The sequence below is a fragment of the Salmo salar genome, chromosome ssa15 (genome assembly GCF_905237065.1).
Source record: "Salmo salar chromosome ssa15, Ssal_v3.1, whole genome shotgun sequence".
Classification (NCBI taxonomy): Eukaryota; Metazoa; Chordata; class Actinopteri; order Salmoniformes; family Salmonidae; genus Salmo; species Salmo salar.
Window position 1 is genome coordinate 63,923,015 of NC_059456.1, and position 9,406 is coordinate 63,932,420.

The following is a 9,406-nucleotide window of genomic DNA, read 5'->3' on the forward strand; positions in this document are numbered from 1 at the left end:
CCGATGGTGTCATTGCTTCCAAACCCTGTCACTTGGCTGAGGGGTTCAGAGGGAGTTGCAAGGTATTCTCTCCTCCAGCATCTTGCTACCTGCCCGGACTTGCTCCTAAATGTATCATTGCAGGGAACCATGAAACAATTTGAGCTGATGCTACCAGTTTAAATAACTAAACCGTGTGGTCAGACCTATTATATCATTAATCTTCTGATCCTCTACTCATCCTGTGCCAAGCGATGGATAACACCCTCACGCTCACCCTAAATGATACTCTAAAGTATTTTGTTTGATATACAACACCTTCACGTAGGTATTGAATGTGTGCTAACAATTCTTGAAAACTTAGAACACTTCAGGCAAGTTTTCAACTTCATATTTTAGCAGACACTCTTATCTAGAGTGATTTACAGTAGTGAGTACATATATTTTCATATGAGTCACCTGTGGGAATTGAACCCACAACCCTGGAGTTGCAAGCACCATGTGCTACCAACTGAGATCCTCAGACAGCATAACAACAGGGGTATTTCAACTTGGTAGGTGTTTTCAGAGCAAAGCCTTATTTAGCTGTAACAGCACAATCTGTTAGCAGAGAAAATGTGTTCTCCCCAATTAAAAAGAGATTGAAAATCACCCTAGAATTCAAATGATAAAAGAGTAGAAACATAACAGTTGATCTGTTAAGGGGAGAATCTTCCCTCCAGAGTAGTTCTACATTCCCGATTCCCTCCCTGTAAATAATGGGCAGTGTTTGCTGTAAACAGCTGAAAGTAGAGAAGAGCTCTGATGAGTGGTACCTCCGGTCATTCTCTCTAGAGACACTGGACTGGTTGTTAGGCTATTCCAAAAAATATCCACATCCACCATGTAACAGTGTACTGAATAAGGCCCAGTGTGGGAACGGCCCCTTGTGACAGTTCTAGATGGTTCTACAGTTCAGATGGAGGCCAAAGGTTGTTGTGTGGGGCAGAGTACCACAGCTGGATGCACTGCTCTGAGGTCAGCCTAAGTAATGGTAATAAGATAATAAATGGGACAAAAGATGGAGGATAAAGAGAGATGGGGGAGCAGAGGATAATTGTATCATCCAGACACTAATCAGAGGTTAGTTTGTCTCTCCAGAATGATTCCATTGATGTATTCTGAGAACCATATGTTTCTTAGAGCTAGGTGAAGGCGTAGTTGTCTTATGGTTATTTTGCATACAACTTCCCCACAACCTTCTGGGAATGGTGCATTCTTAGCACATTTAAGGATCTTGCCACAATTTCATTACTTTAACAGAACGTTTCCTAAAATTCAAACATGGTTACATTTAATAAAAATGTTGGTAATGTTCTAGGAACATTCTCCAACTGGTTTGACATTGGGAATGTTCTCAAATAGTTGAGAGAACATTAAGAAACAACTTTCTTCTGTGGGAATTTCAGTACTTCAGTATAACGTTTCCTACATGTTTCCTCATGGTTCTATTTAAAGTCATGTTCTCAAATTGTTCTGGGAACATTAAGAAAACTTTTCATAAAAAACACAAGAAAACTTCAGTAATGTTCAGAGAACGATCTAAGAATTGTATTTAAAAACATTCCGTTCTCAGCATCAACAAAACTCTCTCTGTCCTCTGTCTTGTTAAGTGTGCTCATGTGTGTGGGCCACACCTGAACCCTTAATGAGTGCTTGTTTCCTTTGAAATAGGGTCTGTTTGAATAGAATAAAATGAACAGCTTTGTATGCGTAAAAAAAAAAACACAGCACACCAGCCCCATCCTGGTGGCACAGTGGACTAATTCAATGGATAGGAACAGAAGATTATAGGTTTGATGTCGCAATATAAAATAAATGTGTTTGCATGATTAATGCCGTATGCAATTAATTTCCATGTGTCCTATCTGTGTTTGTAGTTTACAAATGTAACCCAAAATAAGTTAGCAGTGTTATTATAAATGTCTGATTGAAAATTTTAAAGAAGTTATTCAAAAACCTCCAAATAATTTCCGTTGTCAGTGCGTTAATAAAACCTTCAAAGATAACTTTCAAGGAACCGGAATAAAATGTTCTCAGAACCTCCGTGCAACCTAAAAATAAATGTTCCCAGAACAGGCAAAACTTTGACTTCTAAAATATGTTCAGTTTCACTGGTCAGGACACAAATGGCTTAGCTACTAGAACCAATGGGAAACCAAAGACGTATGTTCCCACAACTTCAAAGGAACCAAATGTGCTAGCTGGGTCTGTATCATTAGGATGGACATGATCAATCACGAAAAAGAGATGTTGAGTCATAATTACAGTACTTGGTATTTAGGCATACATTATTTGAGTATGACAACCACAGGCTGGTAAACGGTGACACTGCATTAAGAGGTAGACAGTTCCAAACTCCCATGAGGGGTTTCTGACAGGAAGTGTTAAGACTGGAGGCTGTTCTGCAATCAAGAGACCAGCCCCTCTGACATGCACTGAGGAGAGGAAGACATTAGTGGCACATGTCAGGGTGGTTAGAGCGAGGCTTAATAAATGAGATGGTGTGGAAGGATGTGTCTATTGAAAGGCCGGTCCCACAGGGGGGGAAGGTATACTCTTATCACTATGAATTATTGACACCGCTGTCTTCTTCAGATGAAAAAGAGAGGTTGAGTATTGTCAGCCAGCACAGATACCAGTGCTATCACTTCCATCATAAATTATACTTCTTCAAAAGCACTGATCTCTGATTACAGGAAGAGTAGTCCAGCTGGTAGTCTGGTAGTCCAGCTACAGTAGCATCTCAATGGGAGGAGCGGGATGGTTTAACACCACAGGCAATGGCTGGCGCTAGAGGGACAACTCACTGAGTTGAATCAGGTGAGTTTGTCCGGGGCTACAACAAAAATGTGTGCTGTTGGGGATACTCGAGAACTGGAGTTGGGAACCACTGCTCTAATTCATATAATTTCTACTTTAACGGTTTCCTCTCACAGCAAGCCTACCTGATGATGACACAATATTTCCTGACTGAAAATCTTCTCTGAAATGTGTGTCTGTTTAAAACTGAATAAACACCACTATTTTTTTTACTATTTTTCCTTCCTTACTCACTGTAATGTAGTACATCATAGCCCAGTAAGCAGTATGCAGGTTGATACAAGATTATGCACAGCATTGTATTTTAATCATCCATCTATGAAAAAACACAATTTGGCCCAGGGGTTGCTGATTTTCATATGATTGGTTCATAAAATTGACAGACTCCTACAGAATGGCTCAATAGATGTGAGTGCCTTACTAGAGCTTGCATATATCTGGGTTGCTTTGATTATGATATTTATGAAAATGATGATGAGCGTTGGCAAGAGAGCTACAATCCGCTACAAGATGAAGCATGACACAGTTCTTCCAGGTGAAGGATGGAAACATCTACACTACTGATGCCTTTAACAGGTGGAAGCTTCCTGCAGGTGGAAGGCCTTCAAAGGCAAGAAAGGGAGACAAGTTTAGACATCAAGAAAACGCTAGGCCTACTGTAATACATACAGTCTATGGGGGAGGCTGCATGCAAAGATAATGTAGTCATACACACATAGTGAGCCAATAAAGTTCAAGGTAAGATGAGAACTACAGTATAACCTTTACATGTTTGATATGGTATATGGGTCATGGGTCGTGGACGCAAAAACAGTATCTTTCAAAAAATGATTAAATTAACTTATTTAGCCATAAATAATAGTAAACTGCCAGAATAGAGATGCCATGAATGTAAAATGCCTTGCCCCAGTGATCATACATACTCCCTTTAAGAATGTTAAAATAATGTTGTTATCATAAACTTGCACATGATAGATACATCATGGGTTTCTAACCCAATAGTGTCTTTTTAATGGGCTCTACATGTTGTTTGTCTGGCAGGCAGATTCAGTCACATTATTTATAAGCATTGTACTCCAAGTTTCAGAAGACTATGACAAAAGTCTATGGTAACTTCTCCACTCCTCTGCCCCGGGTAGTACTGTAGGGCAACCCTTCAAAGACCTGCTTAAGTAAAGGCATTAATAAACAGCCTAAAGTGGTTACACTCCATCAGCCTGTATGGAGACAGGGCCCACTTTTCCCTAAGGGATTCATTCATAAAAGTCTGAATGAGTGACTAGTCATCACAGGACAAATCCCTCCCATTCGATGGGTAATACAGACATGTTCAGAGATCTGGGCTCCTGGTTGTTATTTTGGAATAGAGAGAAAGGCTGGCCACTTGGAGCCTAATCCACACCCTTGAATGTGTTTTTTTTAAGTGCACTGAAAGGGAGAGTATAAGACAAATAAAGATAAAGAAGCTGGATGAAAATACTAGTCAGGCTCAAATAAAAGAGTTCTGCTGAGAGAGGGGGCACTGTTTGCGTGGCAGAGGGAATGGAAAGGGAGTGTCGCCCCCTTGGGTTATGGACAAGTATAACATCACCCTGTACTTGGCATTTCTGCCTATTGTTTGTCAAATATGTCAATACATTAAGTGTCAATACAGTATAACTTACCATGAGTAATTGAATTACTTTATCAAAGACAGAGGAATAACAATGATAGGATGTGAGCTAGATCCTCAACACTCCAATAACTGGATGAGACTACACCACAGGTATTTCCCAGGTGATTGAGAAAAGACAGAGACAAACAGACGACAAGCCGTTGTTGGAGCTGAGCTCTGCTCTACACCCAAAAGACAGTGAGCAGCCATCTATAGACAGCAGAGATCTATCCTGGGGGGAATTCCATTCCACTAATGCCCCTCTCAGAGCAGACTGCAGTTGTCAACATTGGGTCAAATCATGATATATATGTGTATATGTGTATGTGTATGTGATATATATGTGTACAAAGATTCCACTATTATTATTATACTTTTTTTTAGAATGTATTTATTGGCATTTTTTACAATTTAACAATCAGCAAAATATGACACAGCTAATGTCGTTATTCCTTCCACCTACACAAAACAGTGTGCTACACAGGAGCACATCACACAAAACCCTTCCCTCCCCTGCACAGGTTCACCCCCCTCCCTCCCCTCTACCGGGATTAGTGTCAATGATTAACAACAACAAAAAGAAACAGAATGACCTTCACATTCAATGCTATAAAATAAATTATTCAACGCAAAAACAAATATTAATAATAATATTTTAATTAAGAAAATAATAATTAGGCAGCTAAGGTGACGGCTCCAGAAACTGCTGAAAGTCCCCCAAGACATCAGTAAATTCAAAGGGTTTATTACATAAACTGTACGTTATTTTTTCAGATGGAATATAGGAAGTTAGTTATTTTAGACACATCTGCTTGCTTGGCGGAGTGTCAGTCTTCCATATAATAGCTGTGCATTTATTGGCTGCAATGACTGCCAATTTAATGAATCTGGTTTTGCTACCAATATTAACTGGTAGAACAGAGACATCTCCAAGAAGAATAAGGGAAGGATCTACTGGTACTGTCATATTAGTAACCTGTGATAAAATCTGAATAACGTCTTTCCAATAATTGCCTAGTTCAGGGCAGGACAAAAACATATGCATAAGTGTGCCCACCCCCGTTTTACACCTTGGGCAAAATCTAGAATATTTAGAATTGATCTTAAACAGTCTCTCTGGTGTAAAGTAGACACTATGTAAAATATTTAATTGTATCAACTTGTGCCTTGTGTCAATCTAAAAAGAGCTTTCCCCATTTCTCATCCTCAAAAATGAGACCACGGTCATCATGCCACTTCATGCAAGCCTTCAGAGCTTCATCGTTCCCCAACAGAGCTTGAAGACTAGAGTACATGTAAGAAATTAAACCTTTTACCCCTTTCTTCCCCAGCCACAGTTTATCAGTTATAGGTTCACTCATGGGCTAAATCCTACCTCCCTTCTGAGTGGCAATATAGTGCCTAACCTGTAGGTACTTGAAGAAATGCGTTTGAGGTAACTGAAAATGAGATGCCAGTTGTTGAAAGGATAGTAGTCACTTTCTCTAAACAGATGACCAAATGTTTTAATTCCTATGTTGAACCAAGAACATGTAATACCATATCTCAGGGCTTTGGGTAAGATGGGGTTATTATAGAAAGGTGTTTGTTCATATATACAGTTGAAGTCGGAAGTTTACATACACCTTAGCCAAATACATATAAACTCAGTATTTCACAATTCCTGACATTTAATCCTAGTAAACATTCCCCGTCTTAGGTCAGTTAGGATCACCAGATTATTTTAAGAATGTGAAATGTCAGAATAATAGTAGAGAGAATTATTTATTTCAGCTTTTAATTTCTTTCATCACATTCCCAGTGGGTCAAAAGTTTACATACACTCAATTAGTATTTGGTAGCATTGCTTTAAATAGTTTAACTTGGGTCAAACGTTTCGGGTAGCCTTCCACAAGCTCCCACAATAAGTTCGGTGAATTGTGGCCCATTCCTCCTGACAAAGCTGATGTAACTGAGTCAGGTTTGTAGGCCTCATTGCTCGCAAACGCTTTTTCAGTTCTGCCCACAAATATTTTATGGGATTGAGGTCAGGGCTTTGTGATGGCCACTCCAATACCTTGACTTTGTTGTCCATAAGCCATTTTGCCACAACTTTGGAAGTATGCTTGGAGTCATTGTCAATTTGGAAGACCCATTTGCGACCAAGCTTTAACTTCCTGACTGATGTCTTGAGAATTTTCTTCAATATATCCACATAATTATCCATCCTCATGATGCCATCTTTTGTGAAGTGCACCAGTCCCTCCTGTAGCAAAGCACCCCCAACAACCGTGATTCAGGGTTGGGATGGTGTTCTTCGGCTTGCAAGCGTCCCCCTTTTTCCTCCACATAACGATGGTCATTATGGCCAAACAGTTCTATTTTTGTTTCATCAGACCAGAGGACATTTCTCCAAAAAGTACGATTTTTATCCCCATGTGCAGTTGCAAACCGTAGTCTGTTTTTTTATGGCGGTTTTGGAGCAGTGGCTTCTTCCTTGCTGAGCGACCTTTCAGGTTATGTTGATATAGGACTCGTTGTACTGTGATATTTTTGTACCTGTTTCCTCCAGCATTTTCACAAGGTCCTTTGCTGTTGTTCTGGGATTGATTTGCACTTTTCGCACCAAAGTACGTTAATCTCTAGGAGACAGAACGCATCTCCTTCCTGAGCTGTATGATAGCTGCGTGGTCCCATGGTGTTTATACTTGCGTACTATTGTTTGTACAGATGAACGTGGTACCTTCAGGCGTTTTGAAATTGCTCCCAAGGATGAACCAGACTTGTGGAGGTCTACAATTTTGTTTCTGAGGTCTTGACTGATTTATTTTGATTATTTTTCCATGATGTCAACCAAAGAGGCACTGAGTTTGAAGGTAGGCCTTGAAATACATCCACAGTTACACCTCCAATTGACTCAAATGATGTCAATTAGCCTATCAGAAGCTTCTAAAGCCATGGCATCATTTTCGGGAATTTTCCAAGCTGTTTAAAGGCACAGTCAACTTAGTGTATGTAAACTTCTGACCCCCTGGAATTGTGATACAATTAATTATACGTGAAACAATCTGTCTGTTAACAATTGTTGGAAAAATATATTGTGTCATGCACATAGTGATGTCCTAACCGACTTAACAAGAAATGTGTGGACTCCAACCTAAGTGTATGTAAACTTCTGACTTCAACTGTAGATCTATACCCTTCTGTTTGTTTACGGACTACAATCCAAATATTTAAAGTGTTTTTAATGAAAGGGTTGTTTATGAGACCTAGTAAAGCTTTAGGTAGGCTAATATAAGGTATAGATGCCGATGTAGCAGGGTTCAGACACCCTTCCTCTATCTGTCTCCAAGAGAGTGAACTTGTTGTTGTATTTTTCCATACCCACACAGTCTTTAACTGAGATGACCAGTAATACAACTGGAAGTCAGGAAGAGTAAGTCCTCCTTCTGGGTATGGTCCGCATAAAGTTGTGAGATTCACTCTGCGGGGGCTTCCCTTTTCACAGAAATTAAGAAACCTTCATATTAAGTTGTTTGAAAAAAAACTTTGGGAATAGGAAAGGGCCATGTTTGAAAAAGGTACAAGCATTTTGATAATATATTCATCTTTACACAATTGACCTGCCCAATAAGAGAAATTGGTAAATCCCACCACTGTCACACCCTGATCTGTTTCACCTGTCTTTGTGATTGTCTCCACCCCCTCCAGGTGTCGCCCATCCTTCCCATTATCCCTTGTGTATTTATATCTGTGTTCTCTGTTTGTCTGTTGCCAGTTCGTCTTGTTTGTTCAAGCCTACCAGTTGTTTGTCTCAGCACCTGTTTTTCCCTAGTCTCTCTTTTTCTCGTCCTCCTGGTTTTTTATCTTTGCCTGTCCTGACCCTGTACCCGCCCGCCTGACCAATGCCTGTACCTGACCCTGAGCCTGCCTGCCGTCCTGTACCTTGGCCTCTGCTCTGGATTATCAACCCCTGCCTGCCTTGACCTGTCGTTTGCCTGCCCCTGTGGTTACAATAAACATTGTTACTTCACACAGTCTGCACTTGGGTCTAACCTTGATTTCTGATAGCCACCTATCCAATTCTCCCCCAACCTTTTTGAGAAGTTGAGTATAGTTCAGTTGATATGTCTTAATCATTTCAGAAGGAATTTGTAATCCAAGATATGTCATTTTTTGAGTTCTCCAAGAAAACGGCTGCTCTAAGATTGGGATCTGCATAGCTGCCCTGTTAAAAGGCATAATTATACTCTTCGATAAGTTTATTTTATATACTGAAAAGGTCCCATATTCTTTCAGGGAGTCAACTAATGCTCGGAGTGAAATGTTTGGTTCAGTGAGGTAAAGCAAAATGTCATCAGCATATAGTGACACCAGATGTTCACGCCCACCTATACGAACACCATGGATGGATGAGATCTAAAAGCTAACCCTGGATTTTCCCACAGCAGTGTTGAAAATGGATTCTCAAATTTTCTCGGACGTAATCTCTTTCTCCAAGTACTCTATCCTCATCAGTTAAATTTAGTTTGTTCAAAAACTCATGCATTGTGGCAGTGGCATCCCTTTCAGACTTGTACAAGGTTTCATAAAACTCCCCGAAGACTAGATGACTTTCCTCAGGACTGTGAACAACTGTGTTATTGGGCATCTTAATAGAGCTAATAACTCTACTAGCTTCCTCTTGCCTTATCTGCCAAGCAAGCAACTTTCCTGCTTTATCTCCATTTTCATAGTAGTTTTGTTTTGTTCTCCTAGGAGCGTTTTCCGCTTTGTGGGTCGTCAGGGTGTTATTTTCCAATCGCTTTGAGTCAAATTTTTGTAGAGTTGAGTCGTTTCCAGATCTCTAATTTCTTTCTCCAAGGAATCTACTTGAGCCTTATACATCTTACGAGCACCTGAACTAAAGTATATTATTTGCCCCCTCAGATA